Here is a 23,022-nt window from a genome sequence, read left to right on the forward strand (position 1 = left end):
AGAGGAGAAGAGGAGGAGCAGAGTGATAATGGATGTGGGGCAGGCAGCTACCAAAGGAAGCTGAGGGCTGCAAAAGGAATTCTCCACTAAGGAATTAATTGTCTGGCGTACAGCTAATCTTGACCCTAAGGTGCTCTGGGAAGGCTGCAGCTGGCCTTTGGAACAGGAAGTGTAGCAGAACCCAGCTTTTTTGGACAAAGCTGACTGGGAAGATGTAGTAATTTGAGAGTGGCTGGAAAGAGCCCAGAGCTCAGGCTGGAGTTTCTCCTGGCCTTGTGCAGCGGGGTTGAGACTGGGTAAGGTGGCCACAAGGGCTTTGTGAAGGAGAAACAACCAGTCCCTTCTGAGCAGAATCCTGTGGTTGGCTCCACAGGGTACTCTGCAGAAACCTGGGCTCTGTTCCACACCCGTTCTCTAACCCTGACAGCAGAAGCTGGCAGAGCGAGTTGTGAGAAGAAGACAAACAAGGCCCTTTTGGAGCCCAGATCTCATCTTGGCTTCCTCTCCTCACACCCCCACAGCAAACCACCCTAATCCATTCTGCAGCCTGAGGGTGGTACCTTGAGGCTGCCTTCAACCCTGTCTCTGCCTATTTGGTCTCCTGCTTCCCTTCCTTCACCTTGACCTTCTTTCTTACTGTAGTCTCAAAAGTCAAGTCTGGCTAAGTGCAGGTGGTAAGTGCTGGTCTAGATGTGCGTATCCAGTCTTCTGATAACCCTTCTAACCCTTATGTCTGCTACAACCATATAGTACCTAAGAGAAAAGTCATCTGATCTTCAACTCTGTAAAAGGAAGAGAACAGCAGCAAGGTGTGGGAGTCTAGTAGCAACAACTGTTTGGCTTTGGAGAGCAGTTGGCTCAGTCACTAACAAAGTGGATTTAATTTTATGAAGAGATTTCTTTTGCTGGAGACACAGAACTGTTCACTGGGGGAACGACTGGATAGTTAAATCTGCTCAGAGAAGTGGTTAGAGTATTCCCCATCCAATGCTAGTGCCAGGTGTGTGGTATTGGTACGTAGTGGAAAGAAGGCTCTATTTCCTCAATTTTCTCTAACAAATTGCATTAAGATTACAACAGAATGGGGTGAACATTCAGTACCTCACAAAGCTAAGGTCAGCTGAAGTGCACAGCATTTTATATTTTCTCTTGTGAAAACAGAGACAGAAACAGAAAAGTGGAGCTCCAGGGGTTGAGTATCATTAATGTCTAGCAGCAGAAGGAACAAGCTGATTAACAAGGAGGTTAACAACTAATCACACAGGAGCTGGTTAGTGTTATTACCCCAGAGAATATCCCCCCAGCCTCATCACCTTTGGCTGAGAGCAGCAATCGCAGCCTCTCCGCCTTCGTACTGAGGGACACTGAGCCCACACCTCTTCTGGCTACAGACGAGAACTGGTCTCTGGGTGCATCTCAAAAAGCAACTTTTTCATGGATAATACTGTTGACTTTAGTCATAACACAGACAATAGAGACTCCATCATCTTGCTGTACATGGAAGAAAAGTAATAGGATTTCTTCACTTCCCTGATTTATGGAGGAAACAGGAAAACCCTGATTTATTAAAACAAAGTAACTATTTCTCCAAAATAAAGAACTGTAGAACTTCACTCAGCCAAGTGTTTCTCAAGCTACAAGAACACAAAGAAGTAGGAAGAGACTATAAATCAAATAAATTATTTTTTATATCTCTTCTGTAGCTATATCTGTGCCTTCCATCTGCAAGACTCTCCTGTTCAGCTATTCACTTTGCAGAACAGATACATCTGAAAATCTGGCTAAATTGAAAAATGTTAGACTTCTGTTTAAAAAATTCTCATAAAATCCCTACTTTTTGAATTACCCAGCAACCACATCAAATATTGAATATAAAGTGTATTTGTTTTGTTGAACTCTGTACCAGTCCAGTGACAAATTATGGTTAATATAATTATTTTTCTTTTGTTCTATGGGGAAGAATTTCCCCTCAAAGACAGATTTTGCTCAGATTGTAATTTGGGCCAGAAATCTGTGTAACGTTCTACTGTCAGTAATAGACCACTTTTCTGAGAACTGAACAGAAATGACAAAGTACAAAATCAAGTCAAATAATAATTATACTTCATTGAATTAGTGAAAACTAATTAAATAGAATATTTGATAGTAGGGGAGCAGGATGAGAAGAAAATACACAAAATTTTTCTTCCTTGGTAGCAACACTTTAACCTTTTTGTATCTTTTGGCAGGCAGAGAGAAGATCTGTAATGGACAGGACAAGAGAGTTCCCTGTGTTCTTTCCTCACACTTTCCCCTTTGTATTTTTACAGATCAACATATTTACTTCCATTCCCTCTTTTTTCTTTTCTTTTCAAATGACATTTTTCTTTTCAGTGTAAATTTCACACCTTAAATTTTGGACTTTTGCCCAATGAACTCCCCTTGAAATGTGTCACCTTGAAGCTCTTCATCCACTGCCAACTCTCAACTCTCCCTTGCTAGATTGCCCAGTTTTCCAAGTCCTAGATCCCTCTAGGAATTCCAAGACCCCTCTATCCTTTCTTTGCAGTTCTTGTAAAGTTCATTAGTGGGAAAGCAGGGAGAAATATACACGTGGCTAGATTGCATCCAAAGCCAGCTTCTCTCTGGAATGACAACAGCCGGGTTTATACAGTGCTGGGGCCAAGCAAACAAACTTTCCTAGAATCTTGCTGCACACAAGTGTTCATGCCTTGAACTACCACTGGCTGCCAGGCTCATTGGTTCTGCTGGAGAGCCATATAAGGATGATTATCCGTGTTCTAGAGCTGAGCTGGCTTCTTTCACTAGCTGTGGGAGCTAGTACATTATTATGGAAAAATGAGAAATGAAGGAGGTGTTGCCTAGACATCTGAGTTGAGCCTGCTATCATGAAAGTTAGATTTGGAAGCAGCAGTATTACTTCCATTGTTATCAGCCAAAGATGGGGTTGGATTCTTCTGTTTTTCTGAAGTTTCCTAACCCCACAGATCTGGGTGATGAGGAGTAGGCAGCCTAAGTGTAGATGTCAAAGGTTTATGTACAGTATCAGTAGTTTCTAGATTGTTAAAAGTCTTACCCTGTGGTATCTCTGTACCCAGATATCATCTCGGTGTTTGTGCATCTGATGCCTTAAGAAGCCTCTAGACACAGAGACTGGACAGCAGTAAAAGAATAAAATAGGTATTTATTTGAAAGGCCTTCAAAGGTACCCCCTGGGAGCCACAGGCTATTGCCAAAAATGGACCCCAAGATGGACGAGAGGTCATGAGTTCTTCACACTTTTATAAGTTTGGTTCATTTACATATTGGTTCATTTGGTTCATTCTCCAATTAAAGCTTCAGTTCAATGATGTAATTTCCCCTCTGCTGGCCCCCCTTAGAGGCTCTTTGGATTATACTTTTTGGGCCTAGGATGTTCTGGGTGACCTTGGAGAGCAAGCTTGGAGAGGCTTTGTTATGTCTACCTAGCACAAGTGAGCAGAAATTAGCAAGCTACAAGAAACCTCAGAGTTACACTCTAAGCAGTACAGAATCAGGAAAATATAAAAGTTAAAATCTAGGCATCACATCAGTGAGATCATTTACAGGAAAATCTTCCTTGAACTTGTCCTAGCACCTGTTCTGGCCATGTAATTGTGTTAAAAGCAGGTCCCAAAGTATGATCAGAAGCTAGTATCAGCAAAAAACTTGATAAACAGCAATAATAGAAAGAAAAAACATATATAAGATGAAAAACTGTCCACCAACATGTGCATACTTCAGAAACAATAAAAAATACATTTAATTTCAGCCCTCAAGTATTCACACAATGCTAAACCATAATTATTCTGTGCACTGTTTACAGTGAAGAGAAGTGGAGAGAAATAGAGGGACAACCCCATTTAGTGATAAGGGAGTGTGTAGCTGTGACTAAACTGTGCTGACAGTCTTCTAGCTAGATCAGGATTCATTTTCCTGAACAGTTTTGGGACAAAATAAATAAGTGAGGCTGTGTACTACAGGGACTGTTGTCTCTTGTGTAAAGAAGACACCATGAACACTTAACACCATGCAACAGGAGAAAGATATCTTCAAATATTGATATAATTATGTGTTCTCTACCTCCAGAGGTGTTGATTCCCTAAGCCATGAGTTCAGACATGACTGGTAACAAGCTTTGTAGCGATGCCATGATCTGTGGTGTGTCAGCTAGGAGACACTGACACCAATGAGAATTCTGCTGTTACCAGTCCCACTGATGATATGAAAGTTAAATCCCAGGTTTTTTAGCTACTGTTTAACCCTGTTTGCTAAAAGTTATAAAACAACCCTGGTATTTTAATGTCTCATGGAGACATAGTGCTTGAGATACCAGAACTGTGGTGCACAGCTTTGCCTCTCCTGGAAGAGTGTTGTTGCCACCAGCAGTGGCAGTATGTTATTTACAAAGCCCAGCTTTTTTGTGAACTCCTGTATTATTCACAGATCCATGGCAGCCCTGGTCCAGCGGCAGTGAGTCACAGAGGACATGCGTGTTGTGTTTCATAGTGAAAGTGTGGCCGAGCTGGAGCTGGACATCCTCTGTGGTGCATCAGCTGAACTGCTCTGAAGGAGGGAGATTATACACAACAGGGTAAGACTTCACAGTTCGTCAGTTTAATCGTAAAGCAGATGGATTGTAAAGACTTGAGGACTAATTGTCTTAAGTTTTGGTTCCAAGAGAAATCATGCGAGGCCCTAGGTACTTAGCAGCTGGGAATTGAAGTGCCACAGCTGCAGGATGAAAGGCGCTGAAGTAGGACAACTCACTGATGGCTTCAGATTTGTTCTAGAAGTTTTGAAGGGATAACTTTGTTTGCACAGACTGCATGCCAGATCAGGTATTTACTGTCCTCTTAAGCACTGGTACTGGATGAGGAATAACTTAGAGAAGCAGTATAAAGTGTCATCAGTGTGAATCATGTGTTGGGTGCTCCAGCCAACTGGGCAGAAATGTAATTTCCTCCCTGATACCGATCGGCTTTCTTTTCTCATGTGCTGTAGTAGCCCAATATTAATAACACAGCACGGGAGCCTCACAAGACAGCAAACAGATTGAGTAACCCTAACAAATGAGTACACAACCCACCAGAAATCACAGCAGAGTTTGGGTATAGTAGTTTCAATACTCTGATGTGATAAGGCTGAGACTTTGTGTCAGCTGATCAACTGACATAAATTATATTATATATTATGTGATATATTATATAATATGTAATATTATTATATATTTATTATAATTATTTCAGCTTCATTTAGCCTTTTCACTGTTACCACTTCTAGAACCATAGGGATAATTGTATCTTAAGAAAACAAGTAAACTTCTCCATGTTTGACAAACTGAGATCTCTGTTGAAATGAAAGTCCTTTTCAAATCAATCACATTTCTAAACATGAGGTGGTGGCTGATAACATGCTTACAAAAAGCCTTTTAAAGTTGTCTGGCAGATCTAGCCCCAACTCATTCAACTATAAGAAAGCAAATGGGCTGCAAAGAAAACCCACTCAAAAAATTTCCCAGCAGGAACTTTGGTTACTACCCAGTGTGAGTTACAAATTAGGTAATAGGAAAAGCAAAGAAATAGCAGGCTTTAATAATGTTAGGCTTAAGTTAGTATTAGTCCACTTCTTACTGGAATCACAAAACCTTAGCACAGCTTACTCAGATAAGTTGAGCTACATGAGAACATAGGTTTCAGAACGTTGTTTAAGTCACATTGTTCTGTGATCTCTCTCTAAAAATTATAACTCTCAGGGTCTTCAGCAGGCTGACAAAGGTAAGGTACTTTTTAAAGGATCAGAACTCGAATAGACTAGCAAAACTGATTTAAAGACTGACCTGCTTAAATATGAATGTTAATTCTTGGGTAAAAGTAGACTGCATTTAGCGTTCCTTACCACCTCCAAAGCTTTTATAATAAAATAAACACTGCTGACTTAAATCATGAATATCCAAGAGTGACAGACTTGGCAGGAAAGGCAGACCTCACTGAAAGCTATGAGAATCTTCTTGTGCATGCACAGCTTTTCAGGGATTTGTCCAGTTTATGCATTAATGCACTGTATCATTTTGGTCATGCTTGCTTGCTCCTACACACCTCCTCCCCTAAATGAAGGCAGTGTGCTGCTACTGCTGCATCTTTCAGAGACCACAGAACTTGCAGGCAGAGCTGAGCCACAGTCTCTTTGCAGATGACTCTCTTCACCAGGACACCACTACCTCTGTGTTGGAAGTTCCCACTAGGGAGCAGAGCTAGCAAAGGGGCTCCTCAGACTCACCCAGGCAAAGGCATCTGCGTGCAGCTGGTTTGAAACTGGACTGTGCTAACCTTGGAGATTTTACACCAGAACAGATTGAGCAGTGCTCACTTATTTGACTGCACCTGGTGACGAGCTGGATGGGACCCTTGTGCCAGTGGGTGGTTACAAGTAGGGACCCACAGTAACATCTTCAGGTGACAAAGCTGGGGCCAGAAGAGTGCCACTGCCAGTGCTCTCAGCCTAGGGGTGGTGGCTCTGTCTATGCACTCACCTACCATGTAAAAGTACATGCTTAAATCAATTTCAGTTTCCTGTTCTTCAGTGTTCTGAGCCTTCCTATCAGCTATTATTTTAAACAACTGTAAGTGCAGTAAACAGCTGGCAAAAGCTTTCTAGGGTTTGTACCGCATTCATCAGATTAACCACTTTTAAACTGTTTCCTTTAAAGTAAAGCACCAGCTATTATATTGCCTTGATTTAAGGCAGCAAGACTGAGCCCTTGGGTAAATAAGGGTGGTTTAGTACTTTACTACTTTGAGAAACAGGCCGCAATACCTGGTGGTTTGCTGAGTTGGCATTATTGGCATGAATGTATATATGATCATGTCACCTGAGTGACATGGACACAACGGGATGGAGGTGAGCAACTTTACCATGTACTCTGGGTTTATAGCAGAGCAGCTCAGATAATGCCAGCAGAGAGATGGATCCCACAAATTCTTCCTCCATGTGGCCTGCTTTTCTGTCCCAATACAGCCTCTTTGGGCAATACTGGACATGCTTTTGAATACTCTGGAGTGATTAATCCCACCAAATTTTGACTGTCTGACACTTTAACCCAGCAAAGATTTTAGCAAAGGGTTGCCATTTTAATGGAGAACAAAATATAGTTATCAACCACAACATCTACTGAGATATAGGGAGAAATAACAAGACCATTAACCACTTCATTCACACAGAAGAATATTTAGAAGCTCCCCCAAAGTAATTTGATGGCTCCTTTGTACCCTTTTTTCCTGCAGTATGATCTTTCTGTCTTTTAAGACTGGAACAGATTTGCTGTCCTGGATAAAAACTTCTGCTCCATGTCTTCCTAGTATACAAGTTTAGTACAATACAAACCTTGGCTTTGTGCAGTCCTGGCACCTATATAGAGGATATCTTTTCTAATGGATGTCTTTTCCTAACGTAGTTGTCTCTACAATATTGTCTGTATGATGATAATAAAAGCAATTAGCTGGCCTTAAGCTTCATGGGTGACTACCTGATGAGGGGAAATTTTGGAATTAAAAAAACTCCACGGGTTAATTTCACACTCAGGATTTCTCCGCATGAGAGGCTTTCCAGTGAAATGAGATGCTTCTCTTAACTGCTTCACATTATCTTCTCTGGAATAAGTAGAGATAAAGAAGCACTAGACTTTTATCTTGCTGTAAGTCATTGTTTTGTTGTGGTGGTGATTTCTTTGCAAGTATTCCCTCAGTGCTGTGAGTTAGAACTTGGTGTTCCTTGGGTCTGATGTGGGACACAGGGCATTTTGGGATTGTATCACTGGAATTAGAAGCATATTTTGTGATTGGTCACTGTAAATCTACATTTGCTGTGTCCTCTAACATAAGTGTAAAAGTACCATGATTTGTCTTTTGCCACAAGAGCTCATTGCTGTCTGACTGTTGATTTGTGGCTCAGGACAAAAAGGTGACTGATGTGGATAGATACAGGACATAATTCTCCCAGGTACCCTACTCCTGAGCAGCAGCATCTTCCAGTTTATCTGTACTGGACGTTGCCAAATCAAAGGTCTGGAAGGGACCTCAGAGTCTTGACTCAAGCCTTCTAGAGACCTGCACTAGGGAAAACTCCAGGGCAGCAGAGTAAGGAAGCAAAAAGTAGGAACTGTTAATTATCTCTGAAAAACTTCACATTGAATATGGCTCTTTCCAACACCAGGGAATGCAAGAATAGAAATATTTTTGTGGTAGATCAGGTCAAAGGTCTGGCTAGCTCAACACTGTGTATCTAAGATGTTGAAAAAGGCCTTATATGGAATTTCTCCTCCAATGGAGACAGTATGCAGACTACCTTTTAAAATTACATCAATAGGTCTATTTTTCATTAACTTTGTCATTCCTTTTTAATACTGTTTAATTTTTTTCACCTGCCGAATATCCTTTGCCATTAAGGTTCATCATTCAGTTCTGAATAGAAAAAAAAACCCCTTTCATTTTCTTCATTAGAAATTAGAGCTCTGAAGCCCTTTGACTATTGAATTGGTAAAAATAGTGAAAGACTGTTCCCTGCTCACCTTTTGCAAACCATTTGGAAGCTGAAAGTTCCCGTAGGATTTAGTCTGCCATCATATGGGAGCCACTCCATGCATTTATCGTTCTGACAGTTTTCTCCTTCCTTCCTGTGCTCTTTGTGAAAGTGAGTGATCAGAATTATGTGCTATAGTCAAGATGGGAATGCATGATAGATTTTTACAACTGTATGACCTTTTTTACTGTTATTTTCCTCTGCTCCCTTTCTCACAATGCTTAATATGCAATTCGGTCTTTTCGAACATGAAAAATTGCTCCAAATCCACTTTCCTGTATGGAAATAGCTAATTTATGTCCCATCACTATGTATCTATAGTTCATATAATCAATGTTACATTGTAACAGTGTATCAGCATCACATTGTATGTATTCACACTGTTTCATGTGCTATTTTGTCACCAATCAAAATACAAGAAGAATCCTTGTTGCACATCTTCACAGTCAGCCTTACTCTGAACACATTGCTCTGCAGACATTGCAACCTCACTCTCTAACCTTTTGCTTCATAACTTTTAAACATATTTTAAACATTAAACATTTTAAACAACTTTTAAACATTAAACAACAGATAAAAGCCCTAGCATAGATTTCCATAGTAGGATCTCGTAACCAACCTCTGTTGCTAAACCTGGCCATGTCTTCCTGGATTTTATTCCCACCTTTTAACTGATGTGTGTGTAAGTTCATTAGGACACCTCCTTTCTTCTCAGGAGGCTTAGCTTCTTTGAGAAGCTTGCTGAAAACTTTGGCAATCAAAGTGTATTATATCAAATAAATCACTCTTCTTTACATGCCCACTGACTTTTAAAAAGGCCCTAATAAACTGGTAACTCAAAAATTCCATTTATAATAAGCACCTCAATCTTTCCCCAGTGTGTCATACTTTGGCTTTATTTCTGTTAAATGTATTCATCATCTTAGTTCCTACGGATTTACCTTGTACAGGCAGGGGAGGGGATTTTGCAGCAGAATTGGGATGACCAGTGATGGCTGAATGACTTCAGACTGTCTTTTTTCTAGAAGTAAGGACATGGGAAAATCACAGTGTTCAAAAGTTTGCCAACATGACGGAAACCTTTCCTTGAACACAAAAAGCCCAACCCTATGTCACCATTGTTGAAGAATCTACAGCAGGACTGTAGGTTTTCTCCTGAGAAATTGTAATCTAGTGCCCTGCAACTCAAGGTTGCCCAACAGAGGTTTGAAGACTTTCAGTACAGGCTGAGCAGCCCACAAGATGCTCTCCTGAACAGCAGTTGCCAGCAGCACACAATCTGAAATACCTGGCACAGCTGCCATGAAGAGGGAACAAGTTTTTAAAATACTGTTTGGAAATTGTAAGTTGCAAAGCTTTAGTTTTGTGTTCTCTGGTTATCCATGTGAGTGTTAAAATGGGATAGTGCACACCAGGTGCAAGGGGCTCTGCATGATGAATCACAGGGATCATTTTGCAGCCTGTGTGTGCTTTCAGGACACCTCAGTGCTGTTCACCTGTAGCACAGAGTGGATGATCTGTGCGAGAGCCTTCACCAACAGGCCCAGAAAGGTTTCCTGTGCATTGTCCAGATTTTTTCCCTCAGTAAAATCTTACTCTTCTATTTCAAACTTCACACTCAGTGTGAATGCTTCACCTTTCATAATTATTTATTTTCATTATTTATGTTGTGAATTTTAGAAACAGCTGATGAGAAAAAAGTAGGAGATGCTTAATCAGTAAACAAGACGTAGCTTCACTAAGTAGGTAAAATAAGGTTCTGCTGTCCCTGAGGTGCATCAAAACAGATATCACCAAAGATGCATACACACATTTTTGAGGTTATTTTGTACTACGATAAGAGGTAAGTTAAGGTGGTTGGGCTTAGGGCCTTGGTGAACAGTCTTTCTTACTGGGGATCTCCATGTATTGAAGGTCTGAATCAGATTCATAGCACCTTTGGGAGCACTTTGGTCTCTGTCAGACTGAGGCAAAGAGGTGGCAAAGCTTTTGATGCCATGAAGGTTCTTTGCCTTTTCTTTTATACCCCTTTTATATAATTCTTAATAACTTTTGTATTCTTAGTGGTTTTTAGCCTACATTCTTAGACTTATTTGTCAAGCTGGGAGACTAAACGTCTTAGAAGCTTTGTAGTTAGGGATCAGAAAGGCCCAGACCCCAAGGTCCTCTCCAGAACACATTTTGTAAACTGAGATAGAACCATCCAGGGGAAGGTTCCTTGGGGAGGGGAGCTCATTCAAGCTTCTCACTGGAGAATCTTTGATAGATATGCTAATTAGTAAGACCTATAATGTTATACCAGATCTTTTGGGGGTGGGCATTGTGGTGTGCATTTCGGCGCATTCCACCTGGATGTGGTGCACCTAAGGATCCTTAAAATAAATACCAAGGTAAAATCCCTTTTTCCCTTCTAACCGTGTTTGATTCTTGATTTTAAGACCTAGAAAAGGCATCACTTTGAGTGACTATTTTAACAGTAATGACCTATTGATAATGCCCCTGTGCTATCACGCTCTCTCCATAGCCACTAATTGCCCTCCTTGTTATGGCCAGAATGTGCTCTGTTATCTTGCAGTTGTTTTCTGGCAGCTGCCAGGTCAGATTGAAACCCTCTTTCTTTCTTTAAGCACTTCTATACATTTCTCTCTTTGCTCTTACACCTTTGACTTCCACTTGTCCTTCACTTTCTCTAGTCTGAGAAACATTCCATGTATCAGAGAGTTGTAGACTCCCAGGAGATCCCTGAACTTTATTTCACCTTTTACTTTTCAGTTCACATAAAAAACTGTGAAATGGTTAAGCCTGATGCCTCAAAGGGAGGTTACAGGTGCTGAATTGGCAAAACTAAAAAGGGCGGTTCACGGGTTTCAAGTTCGTTTTCTTTGTTGTTTTTATTTTTCCCTTTCATCCCCATCAATGATCTATGGTGCGGTTCAAAATCTTGGGACATTTTGGAGATATGACTTTGTCCAAATTCTCTCAGAGGTTTGTTACCACAGATAGTCTTCTCTGTCCCCTCAAAATACTGAGGTTCATGCTGGGTCACTGGCATGGGAACGGAGAAGGGGTGACCCTACCTTGCTGTGAGAAACTTCACAGCAGCACTTGCCCTTTGGTGCACCACTCTGGCTGTTCTGCACTCAGGAATAATCACGGCAGGTCTGTGCTTTGCACTTCACAAGTGCATTGCTTGCTTCTATTTTGGATGTGACCACCACACAAAACTTTAAAATGCAATGGTGAAGGCCAAAACACTTAGGGCTCCTGCTCATGTAGGAAGGGGAAAGGAAGAAAAATTCATTTTTGGCTGTTGTCAAATAAAAGAAAAAAACAATTTGGAAACAAATAAAGTAATAAATTTGGGACAAGGAAGAAAGCTACTAAAAATTTAGCTTCTCTCCCTTCCCCCCTTGTCATCACTGAACTAATCGATAAAAAAGAAAGAAAATGGATGATGTTAAAATCTAAGACTGATTCCTGTTTCAATAAAATTGCTCCAAAACATTACTCAGAATTAACAGGATGAAGCAAAAAGCCAGCACTAATTTTTGGTGTTAATACCTTCCTCATCAAATCATACATTAGATAATCATACATGGGTTGTTCTTGATAAACTTAAATTTTAGTTAAGAAACCCAAAAAACTATTTGATATTATGAGGACCAGAATAAGTGGCATGGGGAACTGAGGTCACTGTTGAAAAAGAGAAGCCCGCTGAGTGGCAAATACACACATGATGGGTTATGCATTTGGGGCTTTTTTGGTCAGGGAAATAGGAGCAAGTGGGGGACTTGCTTGACTGTGGTCAAGAAGCCTTTTGAAGACTTGGAGGGAAGCAGTAACATGAGGATGGCAAGGAGCCGGGGAGAAACAAAACTCTCAGCTGGGCTGTTGGTGACCTGAATGCTCAGGCAGCAGAGAAGCAGGGCCAAGTGCCCAGGTTGGTGTGAGCAGAAAGCATGTCACTGTTCTGGGAGACAGAGAATGCCTTCTTGTGCTCTTGGAAGGCATCATGGTCTCCTTCATGTCCTAAACTCTCCCCATGTCACTGCCAGAGCAGATTGTCAGGAAACTCTGTAGCCTGGCCAGGTGCTGAGAATTTCTGATCTTGTTTGTTGTTTTCAAAGGTCTTCAAATCACCCTGTAAATCATCTTCTCATGCAAAGTTCAGCTTCAAAACTACTTTCTGTTTTCTACTCCATCGTTTCCAATAGTCAAGGGGTTCAAGTCTGGAAGATGTGTCCATCAGAAGAGATAAGGTAGGAAAAACATTCTTATGGGCTAGCAAGGCAATGAGTCAAGGACTTAGGAATGCACAAAGGCAGAAGAGATGAGCATAAATAGACAGACCATCTAAATGCCAATGTGTTAGAGCAGGATAAACAGAGCAGCCAGAAAGCAAGGAGCATCAAAATACTCTGGTCACAGTCTTTTCTCTCTGTGCAGGTGCCTCACTGCTCATTGGGTATCAAGCTCTCTAAAATAAGTCCTGTATGAACCCATTCAAATGACTAGAAAAGTAAACATAACCTGGTTAACTATACTGTAAACTCTGAGTGCAGAGTGAATTCATCCTGATGCATGTGCCTATTTGTTTTTACATTATTGAAATGAAAGACAATCCAATATTAATCAGGTAACCAAAGAAAGGATTTAGAGAGTGACAGATGATGTCTTAAAGGCAGTAACAGTGGCTGAACAGCCAAGAGGCCATCCCTTTGCTGCTGTGGACTTGCGTAGCTCCACTTCTACTAAGCATCAGTTTTTGCACAACAAAAGAAAAAAAGGCTCAGGATAAAGGGAGAGGTTTGGTTTATTCCTGCTGGTAGCCTCACTGATAACATATGTTTGCTTAGTCCACTAGGCTGCACTTATTACCTTTAAATGTATTCTTAACATGCAAAATAACAATACTTGCAACATTGGAAGGAATCAATAGAAGTTTACTGGATTAAGAGGATGACTGCTCCAGCCAACACACGACAGCAATTGCTCACGTTGTCTAGGAGTTGCAAGTCCCTTTTCCACTGGGTCAGGTATCATTGGGAATTAACAGACAAGAAAGGGTGTAGCAGCAGCAGTACATTATGCTAACCCACAGAGTCTGAGTTAGTATCACTGAGGTGATGGAGGACATTGGAGCTCGCAGTATTGATGACAGAAGTTTGAGGCATCCAGTGCCAATATAAACCATCCTGTTTTTTACTGACAGCTGCTTTTCTTTATTTCCAGAGAAGCGTTTCCAAGACACAAGATTTGTATCTTGCTGCTACATGCCTTCTACACACAGTGCTTAAGAGATAATCCCCAATGCACTGTAGTATATGAAGCAATAAATGGCTGCTGAGATTAACAGACTGAGCAAAGCTGAAGCATTTAATCAATCTGCAAAAAGTACTCATTGCCAGAATACTGCAGGCAAGAGAATTTGCTCCTCATATACAACCAACCTTAACAGGGAGCAGCAAAATTTCTATTCACCGGTGAGGACTTGAACTGCTGAGCTGCCCTCTTTCTTAATAGGACACCTCAGTATGGAGTGGAGAGGAGGGGACCAACTGCAGTCATAACCAAGCAGGAAACATATACAGGTTTAGACCTGACTGGGGAAACGTGGCCAAGGGTTTCAATGCTTTACGTTGAATGTATATTGTCCTATTTCTTTGTGCCATGATCCTTTTATTTAGGCAGAAGAATAAGAACAAATATTAGAGCCTCTTCTGGTATAAGAAAGAACAGAATCCAAGGAGACTTTGGATCTTATTGATCCAGCCCAGCTTGGATACAATTTATAGCAGCTGCCAGACTGCTGCAATTTACATCAGTGCTTTAAAGTTCTTAACTGTGCGTCAGCAGGGATTACTGGAATGAGGTTTACTCTGACAGACCTTGATGGACACCTCACAGCATCTTGGTGGTAAGGAGCTCCTGTCCAACAGGGAGCTCTTGAACGAACACAGAACCTGTGCATGCCTTACCAGCACAGGGGTCAGTGCTCAGGCTTTCTCACTTCAAAAGTTGTCTGTAGGCCTCCAGTTTCCCATACAAACACTTTCAGTGGCCTCAGAGGCACATTCACTTGCCTCAGAGGACATCACACTCCTCTTCCTGGTCTGAGACACCGAAACAATCTATAGAGTTCAGCAAGTCCCTCTCAAAAGGAATTAATATTTCATGTTAATGATTAATATGAAGATGTGAGCCCTGATGGGGCAGAAAGAAGATGGAAATGCCATTGCCTACACCTCCTGTCTTCACTCACGTGTTCATCTCTATCCTTATACTACATGTCTATTTGTACTTTCCAATATCTGATCAAATGGGGAGCTATAATTTTCACAGTAAAACCAGTTAGTTTTTATTTAAACCTGGCCTGAGAAATGCTGGTGCAATGCTTGGATGCTCTGAGAAATGTTGGTACTGCATGCCATCTCACATGGGACTCCTAACTAATTTCTGTTTGCATCTTTTCCCTAGATACCATATGAGATTAGATATTAGGAAAAATTTGTTCACTGAAAGGGTAATCGAGCATTGGAACAGGCTGCCCAGAGAAGTGGTGCAGTCGCCATCGCTGGAGGTGTTAAAAAATGTGTAGATGTGGCACTTAGAGGTAGAATTTAGTGGTGGACTTGACCGTGCTAGGTTGATGGTTAGATTTAATGATCTTAAAGGTCTTTTCCAACCTTAAGGATTACATGATTCCAGGGTATTGTAGCTGGTTGTCCCAATCTTATGTGTCCCCTATCACAGTCTCTTCCAGCCCTTCTTCATAATTCTCAGGTCAGTGTAAAATTTCCAGAAAAGTCATACATGTTAAAGGGAATATATCGTCAGTGGTCACTTGAAAGTCTTCTCCTACGTGACCAGCTGATGCTTGCTAAGGTTGTGTGAGAATGCAAATGAAGGAGCATCCTTGCCTTACGCTCAGGTGTTTCAAAAAGCAGATCAATAGATTCGACTGGATCTGAATCAGGTTTCTAATGTTAATCTTTCCAACTTCACAGAGAAGAGAAAACTAGAAAAGCACAATAAAGAAGGTGGAGGCTGTTCATTTGTAAGGACCTTGAAAATAAGCAAACAGACAATAAGAAAAAACAGATCTACCTTTCCATAAATCCAAGGTAATCTGCTTTTCTCTAGTATCTTTTAAATTAATTCTCATTGGTTTACAGATGGGGTTGTGGCATTTAAGGGGATAATGATACATGCCCACATTTATCATTCTTCACCCATCTGACAGATGCCCAACAGTGTCCTTAGGATGTTCTTATTTTTGAAGTCCATATGACTGAAATATGCATTCACTTTCATAATGTTGTAAAGTCATTAGGACTTTTGATGAGTGCAATTAAGGAATTATTTATTAGAACAATACACTGACTAAAGTGAACTATACGTTTTTAGAAAATTGACCTCATGAGTTAAATGGGAGGAGAGACTTTCTTAAGGCTTTGCCCTGGGTTTCACTGAGATGGGCCTTATTCTGAGGAGACCCTCCAGATTTTATTCACATCAGCATAAAAGTGGAGTAAGCACAGTGTCAGGTGCTTTATGTATCTGTAGAATATGCTCTCCAAAAACATTTCCAAAGCAGGAGGAACTCTAGATATACTTATGTTTCATGAATGTAGGGAAGTTGGAATAGTTGTGAGTTTTATCTCTTTTGCATAAGAAACATGTGAAAGTCTTTGGGAGTTTTCCAGTGCCAATTAATTTAATCAGTCCTTATCACTCCCAGTTCTGAGCCTTTTAAGGAACTGGTTTGAGCAGTTGTCACTGCTAACTTGAAATGGCCTGATGTTACAGTATTATACTTTCTAGTTTTGAAAAATAGTTTAGGACTATAGCCACGTTTTAGACATGTATTTTACAGGCTTTCTGAAAACTCTGTCATCAAAATTTATGTATGTTCCTGTGAGAACTTAAGGGATGGAAAATGTCATGCTACTGTAAAGAAACAGATTTTGACAGTGACAATCCATAACTAATTTGAAGGAATCTTACCAATTAGTTTGAACTCAAGGTTGGCCTGCCTTAAAATTATTTTGCTATGAAAAGAAATGTGTTTTTCTTCTTAAAATCACATTTAACCTTTTTTCTTTTTTAGAAAAGAACATCAGCTACTTTTTCTCTGAAAAGCAGAAAAAGCTGTAACACAGTAACCATTTAAATGCATTATATTTGAAGTGCTGTTACAACAAGAAAAGCTGTCCATGTGGAGAAAACAAATTAGCAAATGTGAATCCATTTCAATTCCTTATATTGTTAAATAAAGCTATTTCAGATGAGACCGTATCCCTGTTTCTAGAGTACTGTTGACTTCACTGATTACATTGCAGATATTAATGAAAAAAACTCCAAAGTAAACCACATCATCATGTTCTTTTGGCATGTGATCCATAAAAAGTGTAGAAGGGGGAAACTATTATTCCTCTTGACTTCAGTGGGGAGGGGAATAATGTGCGTAAAAGGATAGATACCAGTGTCAGAACTGAGATCACTCAGTCCTTTTCCATGCATTTAAAGGACAGACTGGCCTTCTGACAAAGACATTTTCTGTTTTCTGTAAACTGTACTTAAATACCTACAGCACAAGAAATGGATTTGTTACTGCCATATGCAGAAATTGACAACACAGTAAAATGAGTGTGAAGCTCACTGCAGCCAGAATAATGACATTTTATTCTGACTATGTATTAGCATTTTTATGCCTACTTTGCAAAAGATGTAAAACAGCAGGTACAGGGTGACTCAGGCACCAGAGCTATTTCCCAATTAGCTGATTTTATTAATTCCATGAACTAAGAGCATGTCTCGTTCTGTGCTACTGCAGGTGTTTTTCAATAGGGGTTTACTCTGACACACTTACTCTAATGTCAACTTTTAAACAACCAAAACACATATTTCCCAGTTCTTTTCAGGTATATACATATGACCATCTAATTGCTCCATGAAGAGCTTTTTGTAATCTAAACTTTCTTTAGCTTGAGGGCCTTTCTTCTTGACCTGCTATTTTCTGAGACTAGATAATTCCCTTCTTTCATTTGTACTGTCAGTTTGATAGTATTTATAAAGCCTGCTTGTTCCTCTCTTGAGTATTCACTATGCTAGATAGTACAAAATTTGTCTTCTACATTCTCCGCGTAGTACAAATTTATTTTACAGGTGGTTGTGATTTAACTTCAGCTGGCAACTCAGCCCCACAGAGCTTCTCACTCAGTCCCCTACCAGCAGCATGGGGTGGAGAATCAGAAGGATAAAAGTGAGAAAAGTCATTGGCTGAGATAAAGACAATTTAATAGATAAAGCAAAAGCCACATGCACAAGCAAAGCAGAACGAGGAATTAATTCACCACTTCCCATGGGCAGGCAGGTGTTCAACCATCCCCAGGGAAGCTGGGCTCCATCACATGCAATAGTGACTCAGGAAGACAAATGCCATAACTCCAAACGTACCCACCTTCCTTCTTCCCCCAGCTCTATATGCTGAGCATGATGCCATATGGTGTGGGATATCCCTTTGGTCAGTTGGGGTCAGCTGTCCTGGCTGTGTCCCCTCCAAACTGCTTGTCCACACCCAGCCTGCTCATTGGTGGAGGGGTGTGAAGAGCAGAAAAAGCCTTGACACTGTGCAAACCATGCTTAGCAGCAGCTAAAATATCCCTGTGTTATCAACACCATTTCCAGCACAAATCCAAAGTATAGCCCATACCAGTTAGTGGGAAGAAAATTAACTCTATCCCAGCCAAAGCAAGTACAGAGGTCAAAAATACTGTTTGTTGCCCTGGACCATAGTTTTTGGTTCTTTTTATTGGTGCACCGACTTGTACGCTGTGTGGATTGGAAGTGCTTGTAGTTCCAGGTGTGGCTGCTACCTGAGCCATGCATAATCCTCCTCTTTGATATATAACCATTAATTCCTTTGAACTTTATGGTAGTGGAGCTGCCCTGCAAATTTTCTTCAGTTTCTTACTGTTCAAGGGGAGCCTGTTGATGAAGCCTTCCCTGCTCCAGTGGCATGAGGAATCACACTCATGGGCTCTTGTCCTGCTGGGGGGGACTTCAACAATTGCAACATCTGGAAAAGAAGCACTGTGAGCTGTAGGAAATCCAGCAGACTCCTGGAATGCAGGGAGGATGACTTCCCAAGCCAGGTAATAGCCCTACCAGAGGGAATATGATACTGGATCTGATGGTCACCAACACAAGTGAACCACTCGGAGGCATCAAGATTGCAGTCAGACTGGGCTGCAGTGATCACAAACCGGTGAAGTTTGCAGTCCTGAGGGATATGGGTCAGGCAAAGAGTCGGGACCCTAAACTTTAGGAAAGAAAAATTCCATCTCTTCAAGGAGTTAGTCAATAGGTTCCCCTGGGAAACTGCCCTCAGAGAAAAGGGAGCAGATCAGAGCTGACAGCTCCTTAAAACTGCTTCCCCCTAGAGCACAAGAGCTAGCAATTCCCAGGTATCAGGGAAGGAAGGCAAGAGACCAGGATGGCTGCGTCGGGACTTGCTGGTCAGGCTAAAGGGCAAGAAGGAAATGCACAGAGAGTGGAGGCAGGCAGCACAGGTATCCTGAAAAGAGTAAAGGGATGTTGCTCAGTTGTGTAGGGATGGGGCCAGGAAGGCCAAGGTGCAGCTGGAGCTGAACTTGGCAAGGGATGCACAGAGTAAGAACAGCTTCTACAGGTATGTCAGCCTGAAAAGGAAGGTCAGAGAAGGCGTGCACACACATACAGACAAAGATAAACCATGCTGGCAAACTGGTAACAGTGAATGAGGAGAAGGCAACTTTTTTGCTTCTGTCTTCACTGGCAACCTCTCTTCCCACACCTCTTATCCTCCCTGGATGGTTCTTCAAGGGAAGATCAGGTTTGGAAGTACCTGAGGAACGTGAAGATACATAGGTCTATGAGACTTGATGAGATGCATCCCAGAGTTCTGAGGGAATTAGCTGATGTGCTTGCTAAGCCACCCTCCATGATGTTTTAAAAGTCATGGCACTCAAGTGAAGTCCCAGGTGACTGGAAAAAGGGAAACATTGTACTCATTTTAAAAAAGGGTAAAAAGGAGGACCCTGGGAATTAGCAACCTGTCATCCTCACCTCTGTATCCAGGAAGATCACAGAACAGATTCTCCCAGAAGCTATACTAAGGGACATGGAAGACAGGTCCCTTCCAACTCAAAATACTCTATGATTCCATGAAAAATATCCCAATATGGTTGGAGATCAGCCTTGGCCTGTATATATGCAATGTATGCACTTCTTCTAACCACTCTGTCTCTGGTACTTCCTGCAAACCTTGCACAGAGATCCAGGCCTTGCCAAACTGGAGAGCAGCAGCTACTTCTTCACTTACCTCATCTACATCTGCAAACTCTGCAGAGAACAAAACAGGCATTTCTGAATAAAGTATTTCTAATGACCATGAGTGGAAATTACACAAACAGTGTCCTAACATTTACACACTACGTTACAAAGGATATAATTAATCCACCAATTAAAAATATTTTGCCAGACTTTTAAAAAGAAAACAATGTTTTACACACTGCAGGGAGATTTTCTTCCCCCAAAAGATAGCAGGATGGGCACTGATACAGGAAAATTCTCACTAACATCTTTCCTACACTATAACCACTAAGGGTGTTGCTCTGGGTAATTGTTTTTTTGTTGTAAGGCATTCTAGCTACCTGCATATTTTCAAACCATGGAAACATAAAGCAGTGTAAGATCTTTCACTGCTGGCTCACTGGGAGATCAATCTGTTCCCCTCAGCCACTGAGCAGTGTTTCTGTAAGAGCCCTTACCTCTGTGCCAGCACAGCTCTTTCCATAGAGCCCTTTCTGGAAGTCCATTTAGAACCACTGCTTGCATGGCAGGTATGTTTACCTATCTCAACAGACCTCCTCCAGTGCTTCTGGCTCTCCAGTAGCTATTTAATCCTCAGGACCTCCAGAGATAGGAATTGAGCTGTTTCAGAGCAGATTCCCTAAACTGTCTCTGTTAATCTTATTATTGTCTGCTAAGGTCCAAGAATCTTTTACAGCCCAGCCAGAGATTTCTGTAGTATGCACAGGCTCAGGTCAGGGAACAGAAATACATTACAAATTATTGGTATTTGTTACTGGTATTGTGTTTATGAGGCTGCTGCCAGTCCCTTTACAGTCTGCTACTGGTGCAAACCAAGCCTGCTGCTATTATCTTTATCAGTCCAGAGAAGGTGCAACACCACCAGCCAGTTTTTCTAACCCACTGGGGCAAAAGAATGGGTATTAAATCTGTCTCTGGCCACGGATAGATGGTGGTATCTTACAGCCTTCCGCAGAAAATGTTGCAGCCCTGTAGGTGGTGATGTTAAAGATTGCCCCCTACACTGAGCAGGGGGAGAGCTGCAGCTGCAAATAGCAGCTGAGGCAAACAGGTCCAATTAAAGAGTAATTCAGTGAGGAATAAAACTCAAAGACTTACTGAGTTTCCATTTTGGTAAAAGAAAAAAATACAACTTCCAACTATATCAGATCTACTTACATTATTTCATTATTAGTAATTAGGATACTCTGACAATGCAGACCAAGCCTTTATTAGCTGAAGTAGCAGTTTGGCAGCAGCTGAAGTTTTATTGCTCATTGATTAAGCAATAGATACAAGCTGAACCAGTAGCCTCATGTGAAGGGTATTAGAGCTGAATGCCTGGCAGATTTGTGTGAAGACTTACAGCCACGAGACAGATAGATCTATACGTATTGCCCAGGGTAAAGCTGCCTGAATGACTCTGAAAGGAGAAGGTTGCTGCATCTTGGCAAATAGTTGTTAATTTATCTTAGCGTGAAATCTTTTTATACCTCACATAAAATAAGCCACTTTTGTGGGAGGGTTCGTTCAAGAATATTCCTTTTCAATGCAATGATGGGGTTAAGTGCTGCCTTTTGTGTGGAAAAATGAACAGTCATTCAGTGAACCTTGGAGAAAAAACTTTCCTTTCTTTGTTAATCCTGGCTCTGACAGAAATATCGAGCAGGGACCTGAGGAAACATCTTGCGATGGATGCTGACACCCAGTCCTGCAGCCGTCAACTGCACAGCACCTAGAGAGAAGCTCTGACGAATCCAGTGCAGCTATCCCCAGATGTCATCCTTCCCCCACTTCCTAGAAATAACATTTCTGTAGAGGAGCTAGAAGAGGAAAACATTTGTTCCCAGTCTGGTGCAGGCATACTGGTTTAAACCTCTGATGAAGATGAATTTTCAGTGATACGTCTGGTCTGGCATTGCTGTGGCTGAGGTGCAAACATTTTATTGCTGACACTGCTGTGAGAGAACTAATCTGCAAAATAGAGCATCGTAAGCCACAGTAGCTCTTTGCCTCTGGGAATGTGAGTCAGGGTGCTTAGATTGCACTGGTTTCTATTAATTGCCTGCTTAACTCCAAAGAGCCAGACATGGCTATTTCATTTAAAATTACATTTTTACAAACTTAAAATAGAATAAAATATAGGTGATAACAAGAGTTACCTAAAAACTCATTGGACTTCTTTTCCCTCAGTTACACTGTGATGTGAGAATGGAATGATGGAGCCACATACATAAAAGAGCTTCTCCTGAACATTCCTTTTGCCCAACATTCAGACCTTGTATTTGACATGAAAGTCATGGTCTTTACAGAACAAATCTTGCCCAAAAAGTTCAAGCTCCATCTTGCACAAGCATAAAATTGAATTATAACGAACACTTCATAAACTAGTAAGCTTACACTGTGTCCTGCTTCTTTTTCCTAAAAAAGCCAGGAAAGCAAATACACATTTGGATGTAAAAGAGGGTTTGAGACGGCTACAGGAGAGATTTCCTGGGCAAACAGAGGCATCTTCTTTATTTGTGGTCAGTGAATTTTCCTTTCATATAAACACCATATTTGGGGTCAGCTATGGCAGAAAACAGTTATTGATATCTTCTTTGTTTTTCAGAGAATGTGTGATCTTGATCAGTAACACTCAGGACTTTAATTTCATGCCGCAAAAGCAGCCTGGGTTGCAAGCTAACTGTGGAGGTAGAAAGCAGGTATCTTCTCCAGGCCTGACTTGTTGGTTGTTGCATGGTGATCAGCAGATCCCATTTTGCCTTATGATTTCCAAGTGAGATTTTCCTTGAGTGGAGCCTAATCTGTGCTGTAGTGTAATGAATGACCTGTGCAAACACAGGCAGAAGAACTTCACACTGCAAGAAAGAGCCTCCCATGACCTGTTAAGAGATGCAGTTGTTGAAATCAAACACTGGAAGCACTTTTTAAATGCCCGGGGATGGATGGTTCAAACTTTAAAAGCCCAGCTTCACTAGCGTGGGGTATAGTCACTGAGTGCTGCAGTGTGGTGCAAGAACACAGGACATTTCCCTGCAACAATCCCATCTCCTGGGCTGAGCAGAGGCT

The 23,022-nt window shown here is 41.3% G+C and overlaps 1 long non-coding RNA gene across 1 annotated transcript; it reads left to right on the forward strand.

Moving 5' to 3' along the window:
• Nucleotides 1-1,882: 1,882 nt before the first annotated feature.
• On the forward strand, nucleotides 1,883-16,878 carry LOC121665145. The gene is made up of 4 exons (XR_006016248.1): nucleotides 1,883-4,612; nucleotides 12,723-12,854; nucleotides 15,603-15,719; nucleotides 16,706-16,878. It is a non-coding gene; the product is annotated as an uncharacterized LOC121665145 (long non-coding RNA).
• The last annotated feature ends 6,144 nt before the right edge of the window (nucleotides 16,879-23,022 follow it).

This window comes from Corvus kubaryi, unplaced genomic scaffold, assembly GCF_017639235.1.
Source record: "Corvus kubaryi isolate FWS band 111438036 unplaced genomic scaffold, C.kubaryi_AGA036_p1.0 37312, whole genome shotgun sequence".
Lineage (NCBI taxonomy): Eukaryota > Metazoa > Chordata > Aves > Passeriformes > Corvidae > Corvus > Corvus kubaryi.